This window comes from Sciurus carolinensis, chromosome 11, assembly GCF_902686445.1.
Source record: "Sciurus carolinensis chromosome 11, mSciCar1.2, whole genome shotgun sequence".
Taxonomy (NCBI): Eukaryota; Metazoa; Chordata; class Mammalia; order Rodentia; family Sciuridae; genus Sciurus; species Sciurus carolinensis.
The window spans coordinates 70,961,631-70,978,902 of NC_062223.1; the positions used below are offsets into that span (position 1 = coordinate 70,961,631).

General features: G+C 37.5%; 1 pseudogene; it reads left to right on the forward strand.

Annotated features, from left to right (window-relative positions):
* The first annotated feature begins 1,723 nt into the window (after window positions 1–1,723).
* LOC124959518 (TBC1 domain family member 12-like) lies at window positions 1,724–3,734 on the forward strand (annotated as a pseudogene).
* Window positions 3,735–17,272: the final 13,538 nt, after the last annotated feature.

The following is a 17,272-nucleotide window of genomic DNA, read 5'->3' on the forward strand; positions in this document are numbered from 1 at the left end:
TGCTTTAGTTCTAAGTAGGTATTAAACGATAATTATTTCAGAAATAGGCAAAATCATGACTCTCAAACAAATATAAGAATGAGCATGCTGAAAATGGCAGTGCATACCTATAATCCCAGCAACTAGGGAGGCTGAGGCAGAAGATGGCAAGTTCAAGGCCAGCCTTGGCAACTTACAGAAACCCTAAGCAATTTAGTGAAACTGTATCTCAAAATAAAAAGTAAGAAGGGTGGGGGATGTGGCTCAGTGGTAAAGCAACCCAGGTTAAACCCCAGGCCCAAAAGTGTTAAAACCTGGTCAATGAAGAATCCCAAGAATAGATACATTTACAGAGTTGAAACATTGAAATGAATGTGCAAATAGAGCCCAAGTGAAGTTTTTTGGTTGTTTTTCCACTGGACAGAATTAATTTGCATTTCTATGGATAAGAATTAGCATTGCTGGCAGTTAACCACAATTTACAGAACTTTCACAGAATCAGAATCAAGACAGCCCAGGTGTGCTCTAGAATGACAACACATAATTTTCAATTTAGGTACAAATTTTTCCTTTCTGTCTTCCCACTTTTGATCAAAAATGTCTCTGAGATTCTTGATCACAAAATGAGTCTGATCTCATTAAGTTTGGCCTGGTTATTTGCATAGGTGCAGTAAGAATGTTAATTAATCACATGGGCCTTCTGTTGGAGGTTTCTGTAAGGAATCTAAGCTTGGACTTCTGAGCAAAGGAAAAAATGTCTTTGTTTTTAATCTATTCTTTTTCATTAAAAAAATTGTGTGCGTGTGTGTGTGTGTGTGTGTGTATGCATTGCTAGGTATGGAACCCAGGGACTCAAAAGGAAAGCTAAGTGTGAGCTCAACCATTGAATCCCCTGCTCCTCAACTTGGACTTCTAAAAAGTCTCTATCAGTTTACTGTTCTGAGACTAGAAGCCAAGTCCAAGGAACTTTCTCCATAAGATTTCCTCTGCTGTTGGGAACAGTTGTTATACAACTGTAATTCCAGTGACTCCAGAGGCTAAGGCAGGAAGATCACAAGTTGGAGTCCACCCGGGCAACTTAGTGAGACCTTATTTAAAACAAAACAAAACAAAAAGTCTGCAATACCTTTATTTTGAATACATTCTCCTCTTCTTGAATTTTTCAAAACATCCCAAGGATCCTGGCCTGCTGTGAAAGTGACACCCCTTACCCCAACTTATCACTTCTAAGACTGGACCCTAAGCTGCGTACAAGACCAGTTTTCCTCCAAGGGCTTTTATCTGTACTGCTCTATAAAGTCAACCCTAGTTTCACAGCTTAATCAGATGCTGGCTACATCTCCCCCAGTCCAACAAGAACCCCTTCAGTGGCACAGGGGGGTCTGGTGAAGAGGGTGGCAAAGCCTGTCCTTCAAAGAGCTGCTGCGTGAGGTCTACAGAGGCCAAAAACCACGGACTTGAGCTGCTGATGCTGGGGTCAGAGGGTGAACTGGTGCCTGGGTCAGAGAACAGAGGAGGGGAGTGGGGCATGGTTTCTCTCACCTTAGCCTGAACTCTGGTTTCAGGGGAGGTAAACACTGTTGGAGTGCCCACCACCTGTCTCTGGTTATCTGAAATCTTTTCCAAAATGTACAAAAGGAACTCAGCCCAGTTACTCCTAGCACTCCTGTTTGGAAATTACTGTACTGGGTAAAGTCCCTTGTGGAGAGAAACTTTAGGAAACTCCAAAGATCATTCAGCAGAAATGCAAAGTACAAGCAGGTAAGAACTGTAAACCACCACTTCCATCTTTTAGATAAAAGAATTTTGAATTTGAGACATTTTTTCCCCATTAATGTGATTATTTAGCATATGGGCCTTTTAGGATTGTTTGCTGCTTTTGAGTTGTGTTTAAGAAAGCTTTGCCCATTCCAAGGAAATTTTCCTGCCCAATTTGTGGAAGAAGATTTAAAAAAATTTTTTTAAATATTTTTTTAGTTGTCGATGGACTTTTATTTATTTATTTATATGCAGTGCTGAGAATTGAACCCAGAGCCTCACGCATGTTAGGCAAGTGCTTTACCACTGAGCCACAACCCCAACCCAAAAACCTGGGACTGTGACTGAATCTCAGAATTCAGAAATCAAAGTGTTATGGGGCGTAACTTAAGAACAGACTGATCACCACTGAGAAGTCCAAATTTGAGTGTATTTATTAAGCCAGCCGACTGACTGTCTCACACAATGCCCCCAAAAAATGGCTATTGGGAGAACAGCCCCGACCACAAGGTTGTAGGGGTTCTTATACCAAAAATCACATTAATCATAAGTGTCTGTTGCTATGATTTAAAATTACAAACTAACATCATGAGATCATTGACAGAGGGGAAAGTGGGTCAAACTGACCCTTACCTAGGTACAAACTAAAGAATGGTTACTAACATCCACAATCACTGTTTACATGGTACATTGTTTAGGAGCAATAGGAATCAAAAGAGAGCAATTTTTTACTACATAGGAGTTGTCATTGTATATTATTAAACATGTCACACCAAGTAACTGATGATGGGTACAGAGGTGGGGTGTTCCCATGGGAGAAGCTTATTTCCTACATAACATGGAGTCTCAGAGCAAAATGGAGTCTGTTTAGTTATTTCCCTTAGAGTCTGGCCTACAACATTCTCATGGAGTCAGATCTGTCAGCCCATCACAAAAGCAGTCCATAAAGAAAAGAGAAAACAAAAACAAAAACAAAAACAAAACAAAACAAAACAAAACCCAAAGAAAAAGGTAATTTAATCAGGAAAGAAATATTGCAAATTCAATGGTTATTTGGACCAGTGAAATACTGCCCATTTGGGAAATAATGCATAGCAGGAGAAAAGGTGGAGGATTGTGCAGGGGTTGCCCCCTGGCATTCTTGGGTAAGTTTGCAGTCTCCAATAAATAAAAGCAGTATCATTCCTGATCTTTAAGAAACATTCCTCTCAAGAGGAAAAGAATGGTGAAGAAGCTTTGGTGAAACAACTTCTCTGAATATATATCATTGTTTATGATACAAAAAGTGTATCCATGATTTATCTCAGTGCCAGGTGGGGCTTAAGATGAAAATTCTATGCATTTCCATGTTGCTACATCTTTCAGAAGGGTGGTCCTTTTCATGACGTTTTACATAGTATTGTAGGAGCATATTTATGTTATAGGCCAGATATTCGTTATGTCTAAGGGGTTTCCTTCATTGCAGTAGTGTTCATTCTCAATTTGGAATAGACAGATGCCTTCATCACATTTGCAAAAATCTCCTAACTATGCCATGCCAGTTGACCTTTTTCTATGTGGATCACAGCAAGTTGTTGAAATTGCTTGCAATATTTGAAGTACTCTTTGGTGACAATCTCTCCAAACTATTTCTTCATGTCAAGTCTAATTGTCTTCCACCAGACACATCCTTAGACTGGATCTTCATACTGCATTACAAATCACTAACTCTCCATGATCTGGACTGTCTAGTTCAGGATGAGTTTTGTAGAAATGGGGAGAAATTTTTATTGAGAACTGGATTATGAATCCCCCAACTACATGGACTTTATTCAGACAGCAAATTTCTAACTAAATTGACAGAGGATATCATGTCAGAAGAGCTGTTCAGCTGTATTGCAGACACTTGGCTGCAGAAGCACACTAGAAAAGGAACTTAGGTCTTTGGGTCTATAATGAAGGATGTTGAAGAAGGAGACAAGAATAATACTACTGCTCTGAATAACTATTCTAAATAATTTATATACTAATTGAAATATAAAAAAAGTGTTTTTGATAAAAGCTTTTTGTCCCCTGTTTAAGAAACATGAAGGAAAATTGGAGAAATCCAAAATAATCCGGAGATGAAAAATGATTGATTTCAGTTTTTATGTCTGTAGTAAATGAAATGAAAATCTATTGACAATATTATTTATAAAGTATCTTGTAGGGAGGGCCTTTTTTTTTTTTTGCAGTGCTGGGGATTTGAACCCAGGGCCTTATGCTTGCAAGGTAAGCACTCTACTAACTGAGCTATATCCCCAGCCTGGGAGGGGCATTTTTTGAAGGAAAAAGTATAAATGACTAGTTCATACTCCACAATTTGTGGTGAATAGTTAAATTCAAGTATACTTTAAAATAATTTAATGAAATCAGTGGCCAGGCATAATTAATTAAATAGGTTGCATTCTGAAATTTGATGCTCTAGATTGGCTTGGTTATGCAAGGCATTGGTTGTATAACCATTTTTTTCCAGTTATATCTACTAAAAATGACCATTCTTATTGATCTATGTGATAACTCTTCCATTAAAAGCAAAAATGATTGAGAGAAACAAACGGGGAGAAAAAGATGTCACCTAAATGTTCCATTTCAGCTTAAAAAAGAAGAATCTACTAAATTGTTATGGATTTAGTCTGGGATTGTAGCTCAGTGGCAGAGTACCTACTAAGCATATGCAAGACCCTGGGCTCTGTCCCCATCACTGGGATGAAGAAAAAAAGAGGGTGTTTAAATTGTTTTGGGCTATAGATAACTTGATCGGAAAAAGAAAAAGCTTCTTATATATCTGGAAAATAAGACATTAAAACCTCAACAATGTTCTAAATAAACCACTATAATCATTTCTCATTAGTTCATTCAGTTCTATGTAATTAATTCTTTTTCTGCTGAATCTTGGGTTAACAATTTCATGAACCCATCTGCTTCTTGGCTAGGAAGAGTTCTAGAAATCCTGACTCAGCTCATGGGTACTGTTCTAAAGTGCTTTAAGAAAAAACTTCAGAAGCCTGTATCCAAGATGTATTCATTAAAGTGTCAATAATTTGAAGAGCCTGGTAGGGACATTTCTGCCGGCTGTGAGACCATCTTTCTTTGTTGAAGACAAGAAGAGACAGAGCCTGTAGCTGATTGAACAGCCTTTGGGGAAGCATTTGAGTTAAAAAAAAAAAAAAAGTTATCTTTTGATGCCAAAGACTTCAAATGATTGTGGTTAATGGCTGACAATTTTTTTAAATGAGAGGTCTGATGAGAGTTCATTACAAGAATAATGCAACTGACAAGGAAACTTGGTTGTTGCTGTAGTTTATAAAATAAAGCTAATCCACTTCCCCACCAAAGCTTTATTTTTTAAAAAACTTTTAATTTAAAAAATTTTTACAAACTGCATTTTGATTCATTGTACCCAAATGGGGTACAACTTTTCATTTCTTTTTTTAAATTTATTTTTATTGTAAACAAATGGGATACATGTTGTTTCTGTTTGTACATGGAGTAACAGCATACCATTTGCATATTCATACATTTACATAGAGTAATGATGTTTGATTCATTCCGTTATTTTTTTCCGTCCCCCCCGCCCCTCTCACCTCTCTTTTCCCTCTATACAGTCCCTCCTTCCTCCGTTCTTGCCCCCCTCCCATCCCCCATTATGTGTCATCATCCGCTTATCAGTGAGATCATTCATCTTTTGGATTTTTGAGATTGGCTTATCTCACTTAACATGATATTCTCCAATTTCATCCATTTGCCTGCAAATGCCATAATTTTATTATTCTTTATAGCTGAGTAATATTCCATTGTATATATATATACCACAGTTTCCTTATCTATTCATCAATTGAAGGGCATCTAGGTTGGTTCCACAGTCACAACTTTTCATTTCTATGGTTGTACATGATATAGATTCACACCATTTGTGTAATCATACATTTACATGGGGTAATGATGTCTGTCTAGTCCACTATCTTTTCTACCCCTACACCCTCCCTGCCTCATTTCCCTCTACACAGTCCAAAGTTCCTCTATTCTATTCCCCCTGTCCCTCCTCCCAGTTATGTATCATCATCCACTTATCAGAGAAAACGTTCAGCCTTTGGTTTTTTGGAATTGGCTTATTTCACTTGGCATGATATTCTCCAACTCTATCCACTTACCTGCAAATGCCATAATTTTATTCTTCTTTATGACTGAATAATATTCCATTGTGTATATATACCACAGTATTTTTTTGTTCATTCATCTATTGAAGGGCATTTAGTTTGGTTCCACAATTCAGTTATTGTGAATTGAGCAGCTATGAACATTGATGTGGCTGCATCAGTGTAGTATGCTGATTTTAAGTCCTCTGAATATAAACCGAGGAGTGGGATAACTGGGTCAAATGCCCACCAAAGCTTTAGACAACATGTCTACACGTTTAATGATTCAGGTTATTTTCAAAGAGGACAATGAATATTATGCTTGATTTATAAAAATAGACAAATATAATTTCCATAATTCATTCCTTCCTTTCTTCCTTCCTTCCTTCCTTCCTTCCTTCCTTCCTTTCTTCCTTCCTTCCTTCCTTCCTTTTCTTTCTTGTACTAGGGATTAACCCAGGTACACTCTGCCACTGAGTTACATCTTCAGCCCTCTTTTTATTTTTAATTTTGAGACAAGGCCTTGTTAAGTCTTTGCTAGTCTGGCTTCAAACTTATGATCCTCCACCCTCCGCCTCCTGAGTAGCTGGTATTACAGACATGAGCTACTGTGTCTGGCTGACAAACATAATTTTCACAGAGTAAAATTCTTGAGATATAACATATACAATTTCTGAGTCATAATATATATAAGAATATATCACTATATTTATAGTAAGAATATATCAAGAATGTACAAGTAGCAGCAAGTAAAGAGATGTGGAAAAGGTCCTCAACATTCAAATTTTAAAGAAATGCCACAGGTAAGTCTTATATTCATCCCCAGATGCAAACCACTGGACTAGAAGATTCTGGATTCAAATTAAAGACGATTCCAATCAAGTAAATATTTTAAATAACAACCTAAATTATAACTGATAACATTATACTATTGTTACTTAACATCAGACAAATCACTATCAAGATTGATAAATTGAAATACTGACAAATTTCCAAGAACTTCTCATGAAGGATTCAATTTCTAAAATATTTATATTAATAATATTTTATCTATACAAATGAGTATTTTATTTTTTTCTGATTTGACAAAAATTCTTCTCATGAAACTCGTCATTAATAAGACAAGCAGGAAGATCACAAGTTCAAGGTCAGTCTGGGCAACCTATTGAGACACTGTCTCAAAATAAAATTTAAAAAAGGACTATGGGTTTGGCATCCCGCTTGCCTGGTATGTGTAAGGTTCTTGGTTCAATCCCCAGTAACACACAAGTGTGAGCACACATACATCCCCCCCATCCCGCGCCACAATCAAGAGTTGCTGGGAGATTTGAATACTTAAAATGGGATCATGGGGGTGCCTAATATGTAACATGATTGTGAAGAACCTTAGTTCTTTCATGAATGAAGAAGTTTTGTTTGATTTTTACAAGTGATCAAGAGCATAATAAAGTTAACATGAAGCATAGAAGATTATTCTGGTAAAACATTGAATCTTGCTGCCTAGGCAGGTTATACAGAAAATAACTTCTCATGTTGTAGGTGACGTAAACCAGGGAAAGAAGACCATCAAAATGAAGCAAACTTTGTTGATATCTTAACACATTTCATAGCTTTTCAGACTCAGGTGTTACAAAAATAAAACTATAGACAGAGAGTAGAATGGTAGTTAGCAGGGACTGGGGCAGATATCAGGAATTATTATTTATTGGTACAGCTTTAATTTGGGATGAAAGGAAAGTCCTGGGGAAGGATGATGGTAATAGCTGCACAATAATCCGAATGTACTTACTTTCATTGAATCATACACTTAAAAATAATTAAGGGCTGGGAGTGATGGTGCATGCCTGTAATTCCAGAGGCTCAGGAGGCTGAGGCAGGAGGATCACAGGTCTGAAGCCAGTCTTAGCAACTTATCGAAGCTGTAAGTAGCCTAGTCAGACCCTGTTTCAAAAAATAAAAAGGGCTCAGTGGTTAAGTGCCCTTGGGTTCAATCCCAAATACCTCCTCCCAAAAAAGGTTAAGGTGGTAAATTTTATATAGTGTATATTTTACCACATAAAAATATTTTCATGTTTTGTCCTTCATCATGTTCTTTTATATTCTGGAATAAACTAACACTTTATTTTAGGAAAAATTATCAGACTGTCTGCAATGTCAGAACTAACTTCATAGCATTAAGATGTTTTTAATATGTGATACATCCATTACTGCCATCTTAAAATAATTTGATAAATAAGGTTTTAAATGCATCCCATTTTCAACTACCAGTATGGTAAACGTTGATAGTTATTCTCCCCTGCTCTAACCCCCAAACACAACACACACAACACAATTTAAAGTCATTAATATACTCAAAGAATGCAAAGAGTTTGGAGACAGAAGGAAACAAACACAAAATCCTGAGAACTGTTTCTTTAGGACAAAACTGCTCTCTTCCCTTGAAAAACAGAAGTGTACACACAGTTATGTTTCTCTGAAATTGTTGCCCCCAAATATGGTCTCCACAACTAACATAAATTATAACTTTTAAAAATATATTTTTTATTTGGTCTAATTAATTATACATGATAGTACAATGCATTTTGACACATCCTACATAAATGAGATATAACTTCTCATTCGTCTGGTTTTACATGATGTAGAGTTATATAGGTCATGTAATCATATATGCACATAGGGTAATAATGTCCAATTTATTCTACTATCACTCCTACCATAAATTATAACTTTTAACCAAAGCAACTTTGTTCTATTTTACAGAGAAAACTGAAGGGAGACAGTGGATAACTGTGAACTATTTATCATATGCCAGCTTTTCAACAGACTGGTAGTTCATCAATATATATAAAACAACTTCCCATAGGGACATATACCCCTTATACCTCCATTTAACAAATGGGACAAAAGAATACATTCTTTAGCAGATCCAAAGATATAGCCTCTCTGTAGCATATAAGAATTAAAAACTTAAAAGCTTAAAAGTATGCTTGGTAATCAATACTGCAGGACTCTATCTTCTTAGGAATGATCTTGGTACCCAAATGATTACCCATTAATTAACTAAATTAGTTTACTAAATCAACTCATTAGTATAGGGATTTAAGTGACCTAATTCTTGGACATCGTCTCTAAGCTGACATACTACAAAACAAATGTATTATTGAAATAAAAAAAAGTTGTAGGAATAATGATTTGATTTAGTTAAATACCACACATTTTTCATAATCTTAAACACTAGGAGTAATATTAACTTATTAACGAGTAAAACTGTAAAAGTTTAGAAAAAACACATCCAAGTATAATATTGTTACAATTATACTTGGCACTAATAAGTCAGAGAAAAAATTTTTTTCAATCCTAAACATTAAACTAGACTCCTTTTCCAAAGACCTAAATTCATGAACTTGAATTCTTAAAATATTGCATTAATTACTTTTTCTCTTCTTTCTTTCTTTCTTTCTTCTTTCTTTCTTTCTTTCTTTCTTTCTTTCTTTCTTTCTTTCTTTCTTTCTTTCCTTCCTTCCTTCCTTCCTTCCTTCCTTCCTTCCTTCCTTCCTTCCTTCCTTCCTTCTTTCTTTCTTTCTTCTTTCTTTCTTTCTTTCTTTCTTTCTTTCTTTCTTTCTTTCTTTCTTTCTTTCTTTCTTTCTTTCTTTCGTGGTTCCAGGAATTGAACTCAGGGCAGGGGCACTTAGCCATGGAGCCACATCCCCCACCCTTTTTATTTTATTTTGAGACAGTGTCTCTCTAAGTTTCTGAGACTGGCTTTGAATTCACAATCCTCCTGCCTTTTTTATTTGTTCTTTTTAGTTATACATGAGAGTAGAATATATTTTGACATATACTGCCTTAGTTTCTGTAGCAATAATTTTTGATGGAGAACATTTCAAGTATTAGAAGTTCAATTCTACTATTTTTATGGGGATTTTAGGAATATTCTGTTAGCATAAGTGCTTATTATCTCCATCAGAAAGTCTGAGACAAGCTTCTTTAACACAGATTTTATAATCTAATTTGTTAATACCCTCTAGGGAGAGAACATTTTACACACACAAGGAGAGATAAAGGCTTTTCTAAATTACAGACACATAGACAAACAGAGACAGATGAAGAGAGATTATAACTTTAACTAAAAATTATAGTCATAGCTTAAGGATAAATACAGTAACTCAAAACTTCACCAATCCCCCTGTTTGAAGGATCTGTTCTCCTTCATACAGGGACTGGTGAGCCCAAATCAAATAAGAATCTGTGAGCGCCAGATTCTTGATTGATTTGGGCTCAAAAAAATGGACAAAAAAGATGAATATTCCAGATTTTCTATTTTTTTCTCTTAACAGAGAATAGACCTTCATAAATCCTAATTCATTTTGTGATCACCAATGGGCAGATCACAAAACCAAATTCTCAGTCTTTGCTGCCATTCAGGATTACTACCTATGAATCAGCCCAAACCAAAACCAGAACACGAAGTGAGTAGAGACAAGCATTAATATTAGAAAAATAGCAAAGATGCACGTGTAAATGGAAACAAAACTGTCTTTTGCGGGGAGAGGTCGGAATGGTGTTTTGCATTGCTATTAATTATCTGTAATTCAGAGTAATAAAATAGCTCCTACAGAACCAGATTCAGATAAGATGGGGGGTGACTAGTGACAACGCATAGTTTTGTTGAAGCTCAAATGTTTCCTTACATAAGGTTATCATTAAGGTGGAGATACTGATCATCTCCTATACTAGAAAGATAGGATCCTATTGGCCTGTAATCCAGTCACTCCCAGGCCCCACCTTATTACTCCAGGATTATGTTTATAATCCTCCTCTAACCTAAACAGTCCCACAGCTTTAATCCAATCTGGACAGCCCCCCACCCCCGCCCGGCCCCAGCATCAGCAATATCCCCAGTGGGGCTACATATAATGGAAAGAAACAAACAACCTTCCTTCCATATTTCTGAAACCCCAGTGTGATTTTTTTAATTTGTTTGTTTGTTTCTGGTACTGGGGATTGAACCCAGGGGCACTTAACCACTGAGCAACATTCCTAGCCCTTTTATTTTTATTTTGAGACAGTGATAAGGTCGCATTAAATTGCACAGGGCCTCCCTTCATTGCTGAAGCTGGCTCAAATTTGTAATCCTCCTTCCTCAGTCTCCTGAGTCATTGGAATTACGGGATTGAGCAACCACACCAGCTGAAATACCAAGTGATTTTTCAAAACTTGAATTTGTTTAAAATCTTCCTCACTTCAGTTTCCACTGTGGAAAGAAAATACCTGCAAATCTAAAGGCAGTTTTTCTTTATTTTCAAGAAGAAAAATAGGCTTCTCCTACTTCTGTGAAGCCCTTATGTAAAAATTCTTTTTGACTCAAGGTCATAAATTGCCCAATCTCATTTCTCACTGGTAAAGAAAAGAAAAAAGGAATTCTCACACAAACATACTGTAATACACTGTTAATAAGGACAGGGAGAAAAACAGAAGGCAGCCTACCATTCACATTTAGAATAGTGTGCTCCATTCCCGTGCAATGAATGGAAATGCATTCTGCTGTCATGTATAACTAATTAGAACAAATAAAACTAAAACTAATAAAAAAATGACAGAGGTACTTTCTTCTCTAAGGCCTTTAAAAATGAAATGATATTTTGCTTTGTAGAGCTAGAGAGCATGGCAAGATGTTAAATTGGGCTCTGACTTGAAGTCCAGAAGCAAAGGAAAAAAGAATCAGTGTCAAGTCCCCTTACTTCAAGGTGGGGCAGTAGGCCACCTGTGCAGGACCAAAAGGTTTTGGGAATCTTTGATCAACACCCACCTCTCGACCCCTCAAGGATCAATTGCTGAAGGACTTACAAAGAGACTCCGGGAAAACGGCGGAGGCACAGTGGTGTTTTCCCTTCTACCTTCTCCTACCCCTACCTGGTGTGGGTTGAGGGGGAGCTCCTGTGTACCTCAAGGGTTGTGCCATAGCTGACTTTGAGATATCAGCTGGAAAACAGTGTCCCTTAGAACTGAAAGGGCCAGTGTGACTGGCATTTGAGCTGTGTCAGAGAAGATTACAGGCAAAAGACCGTGTCTGGACCGTGTTTGTTGAGTGAAGCATCTAAATCACTAAAAGCAGAACTGAAGAGTGTACCTTTTGTGGACCAGCTGGGGAAAGGAAAAAATGAACATGAAGGTTGTTTTCAAAGAGCCTCCAACCAAGTGGGTTTCCGGCTAAAAGAAATGAGTTCTCTGTCTGGGTTGAAGTCTAGAGCAAATGGTTGAGAATTCAAATGCTGAAGCCAGCGGAGCAGGCGGCAGGGCAGGTATTACAGGCCAATAGCTTAAGTGGAACCAATTCAAAGGTCCCACATAAGTGCCCCATAGGTGATGGAAACCATAATGTACACCCACCAAAACTATAAAACACCATCACCAAGCACTACAATGCCCTCGAAGGAAGGCCTTTTTCCTATCACTCTGCCTTTCTCCTATCACTTTGCTTTCTCCCACCTCCACACCCAAACTCTGCAGGACCCACAGGATCCATACACCACAGTGAGTGTGGGAAGAGGAGTAGAAGCATTTGATGGGAAAACAAGCCAACTACGCATGTACCCCACAGTCCCCCATCCCCCCACCATCCCTTCACTTCAGTCTTCCAGCCTGAATCAGACTGGGCTGGGAAGGAGAGAAAGGAAAAATATTTGCCTTAAATAAAGTTTAGAGCTGTGACTATTACATGGAAATGGGCATTTTAACTAATGAAATGAGACTGTTTTATGACTAAAAAATGACTAGAGGGCTTATTTTCCTGAGCTTTTAGAAAAGTTATGAAAACTCACCTGAGGTTTCATTAAGGGGCAAGGAAGAAACTGGCCCTTAATCAGAGGGAGTAGAAAAGAAAATAAAGTTGCTTTATGATTACATTCTTTTAAATGCCACCCTTTTAATATAATGGCTAGATAAGTTAACTCCAGAAAAGGCAGACTCTTTTCCCCAACCTCCAGTAAGTCTGCCACTGTCCCTGTAAAACTATTTTACAGGGATTTAGAAATTTCTGTCTTTGGATTTTCCTAAACAGAAAAAAACCTGCAGGCTCTGAGAAACTTGTCAACCACAGCAGTCAACTTGGAAAATATTAATAGGATTTCACTTTTTTAAAAGGAGGGTCTTCTAACATTGGCTGAATATTTCATGGAATTTATCAGACAAAAAGTTTTAGGGATAGGGCTTGTTTGTCAGAGAAGAACAAACAAAAAAAAAAGTCAGTGTTGACTTATCTGGCTGTCAAAACCAGAGAATGATCAAAGGCGACAGAAGAGGCAATGAATTTAAAAGACTTACATGGCAGTTCTCTGCATTTTGAGACTAATGTTCCAGGAAGCATGCCAAAGATCCTCTGAGTTGTGCTCTTCTTTTCTAAGCATAGTGGGTGTTTATGTGCTTTTTCTAACAAAGTAGGTGCATTATAATAATTTACTCCTTCATAATATATTGAAATATTTTGAAAGTTATCTGAAGAATAGGGTATTCTGGAAATACTGGTGCATATGATGTCAATAGTCCTTCAAAACTCTGCCATTTATCACATACATTTGGGTATATAAGCTTATAAAGTATTGGATTTATTTTAAAAAATTATTAGGGAGTTTACACTGAACTGATGTAAGGCTGCTTAAATGGAATCCTGTAGCACTATTGTAGCAGACCATTACAGACCAGCTGGCTCAGCATCCAAGGATGCTTACACAATGAAGAACATACCCAAAAAGTGGAGAGATGGAGTTCTGTGTATTCAAAATTAACATAAATTTGAACAAATGGAGCAGGAAAACCCAAAATTTCTGTCCCATATATCAGTATTTCTCAAACTTTCATGTGTGTAGGAACCACCTGGGGGTATTGTGAAAGCGAAGAAGGTTCTGATTTAGAAGGTCTGAGGTGGGTCTGAGATCCTTTATTTCTAGCAACCTCCCAGGAGATACAGATCCTCCCAGATCATACTTTAAAGAAGGGAACACCTTGAGGAAGGGAATACATAGAAAATAGGGGGAGATGGAATGAAGATGGAATGAAGATGGTAAGCCCCAGTACTCCATCAGGGCCAGACACGGGGACCACTTCCAGGGGAGGACCTTCAGGGCCTTCACCAACCAAATCTCCCTAGAGGAGTCCTTTGCAGAAGCTCCTTTCAAGAACTGTACCACTTGACTTATCTTGAATCTCTGTGACACAGAGTGGGCTTGTATGCAAGGGTGGAGGTATTCTGTCCACAGCTGGGGCAAACGTCATGGCTTCAGAGTATTGAAACCCTGGCAGCAGTATCTTAGGGTGGGCAGTGAAAGGATCCCTTAAGAGAGGTATAAAGAAAACAATGGCAGGAGGTATAGGGAGTTCATAGAGAATGAATGTGGTGTGTCACTGGGAATTTCTAGAAAATAAATTTCTGGTGGGGGGATGATAAGGGGCATAAGAGTCAAAGAAATGTTTTACCTCTAGAGAACCAAATGTGTGCTCTCAAAGTGCCAGCATTTGGATGCTGCCTCACAGAGACCATCATGCCAGTCTGTGTTAGTCAGTGAAGCAGTAGCCACTCAGGAGGGAGCTCAGAGTCACCGGTCAGGGAAGGGGACACTTGCCTTTTTGCTTTTTCTCCTTCCCCAACACAAAAGGTAGGGACAGTGAAAGGGAAGTTTCAGGAGTATCTGAGAACCTGACAATGTCCCTATCCCTCCTCTCTACCCTGATAATACATATTTAAAAATTTTAAGCTGATGTCCTTCTGTGAAATTTCACATTTAAAATCCTTGCCCACTTTTCTGTTGTACTTGTATTTTCTTAGTGATTTATAAGAACTTTTTATATATAAATAAAATGAGTAGTTTATTGTGAAAAAAAGCCCAATAGCTTGAATCTTAGAGGTTATCAGTTATTAACAACAATAATAGTATTGGTCAGTATTTTCCAGTCATTCTGTTAGACATTTTTACACGGATTCTTTCATAATCATTTCAACAACCTTATGAGATAGGGAATTGTTATCAACTCAGTTTTAAAGGAAAAGGACTGAGATTTGAACAGTATAGATAATCGATCCATTGTAACATAATAGTGAATGTTGATGGGCATCAGGATTTGAACCCAGTCATAAATTCTGACAGAGGAGAGGAAAAAATGCAAAATCCTGGGGAAAGGGATATGCCAAGGCCTCCAGCTAATAATTATTGAGGTCATGATCCTTCCTCCCTCTCTTTTAAAAACAAGTGTTATTGATGAGAGAGTGATCTGGGTTAGGTACCAATTAAAGAGTGGCAAGGGTCATGGAATCATGGGACTTACTGTCTCATATGAGAGGAAGGAGCACAAAAACAAATAAGTACGCAATCTTAAATACTTGTATGTGCTGGGAATGAAAACTAAAAGGGACACTTTAAGGGAGCAGGAAAGGCTGCTTTTAGTAATAAAAAAAAATTTAAACAGAGACCTGACAAATGAATATAAAAAGTCAATCAAATGAAGAGGAAGGGAGAACATTTTGGGTAAAGGAAATCACTGATGAAAAAAAGACATTGTCTCCGATGTAGGAACATATAGGACTGGGTCCTTAGGCGGGGGTCAGAACTGGCAGGAAGTGTTCAAAGTCTCACCGGGGTGGATTACCAAGGATTTTGGCATTTTAGGACTAACACCTCAGGATTTTCTGGTCAGTTTTGGAGTCAGAAAGTGAAGTGTGTGATTGACTGTTCTGAGACAGGAGCTAACCTTGAACTCTCTCTGTCTCAGGGGGTCCTAATCTCAGCAGATTTTTCAGGTTTCCACTCCCTCTTCTCACCATTTGTCTCCCCTAATGTGATCAAATCTCTGTACTGGGCTTTCAAACTATCCTCTCATTTCCACCTCCCCTTTTAAACCTTCCAATTTTCTTTGCGCAACACTTTTCCTACAGGTATGGAAGAAATAGCTCAATTTTCTTGTTTTTACTCAATTGAAGCTGATATTTTCTGCCTTTATTTTCTCAAAACCAGTTGCCTTTCTTGAAATTCCATTTTCTTTTAATGTTTACTTTCTAGAACTCTATAGAGTAGTTCAATTCAGAGGGCACTTCCTTCACAAAGTTCTCAGACTCCCCACCATCAAAAACTATTTTGCCAATTCAATGTAGGCACAGTCTACTTGCCTTAAAATATTTCATGTCTACCTGTATCTTCCCAAAGTGAGTGAATTAAAGTGAATGAAGTGAGTACAAACCACAGTACATCCATCTTCACAGATCTAGCCTGCCGTTTCTCCTTCTTCCTGGTAGTAGGAAATAATTGTTCACTCATACTAATCAGTGGGTGTGACCAGGGTTGTAACCCTCACCTCTTTCCCATATTCCCAGGATCCCATGAAGGTGAGAGTTACCTGAGTGTTTGTTAAAAATCAGATTCCTGAGTTTTGCCCTAAATCTAAACAATCAGATTGACCAGGGGGAAGGAAATGAAAAGTGTATTACTAACAAATGCCTAAGGTAATTCTTACCATGATAGAAATTTTGAAAATACTGTTGAGCACATTTTTAGGTCAGGGAATTATTAGACACACTCTAATTTATTTGTTTCTTCCACTTGCTTTGTTTCCTGTGGTTGTACAGTTGTTATTGCAATAAAACTACTTTACTAAAGCTCCCAGTCCTTTATTTATATTTTTATGTTTGGTATTGGGAATTGAACCCAGGGGCACTTAAACCACTGAGCCATATCTCCAGCCCCCACCCCCCTTTTTTTTTTACAGACTGCATTTTGATTCAATGTACACAAATGGGGTATAACTTTTCATTTCTATGGTTGTAAAATCCAGCCCTTTTTTCTATTTTATTTAGAGACAGGGTTTCACTGAGTTGCTTATGGCCTTTTCAAGTTTCTGAGGCTGGCTTTGAATTCATGATCCTCCTGCCTCAGCCTCCAGAGTTACTGGGATTACAGTTGCGCAACACTGCACCTGGCTACCAGTCCTTTATAATGGAAAAAAGGAAATATGTTTTAGATGTAAAAATATTTCAAGATACACGTTTGAAGCCATGAAGAATGCCCATACTGCAGACCTAGGTTACAGAGTGAATTTCCATAGAACATATCAGAAATTCAAATTTGGAAGAGAGTACGCCTAGGATAGGAGCACATAATATATACTAGGAGCTTATGTTATGCTAGGAGTTTTATACATGATGCAGTACAAACTTAGTCCTCATACTTGTCTTTATTAAGTAGGTTTTTTATTTGCATTTTATAGATTAAGAGACTGAGTTTCAAAGAGGTCAAGTGACAGAAATCATAGGGCTAAATAACTTCAAATGTAGAGTGATTGTTTATTCATTTAACAAATACCGAGTATCTCCTATATACCATGTTCTTTCCTTT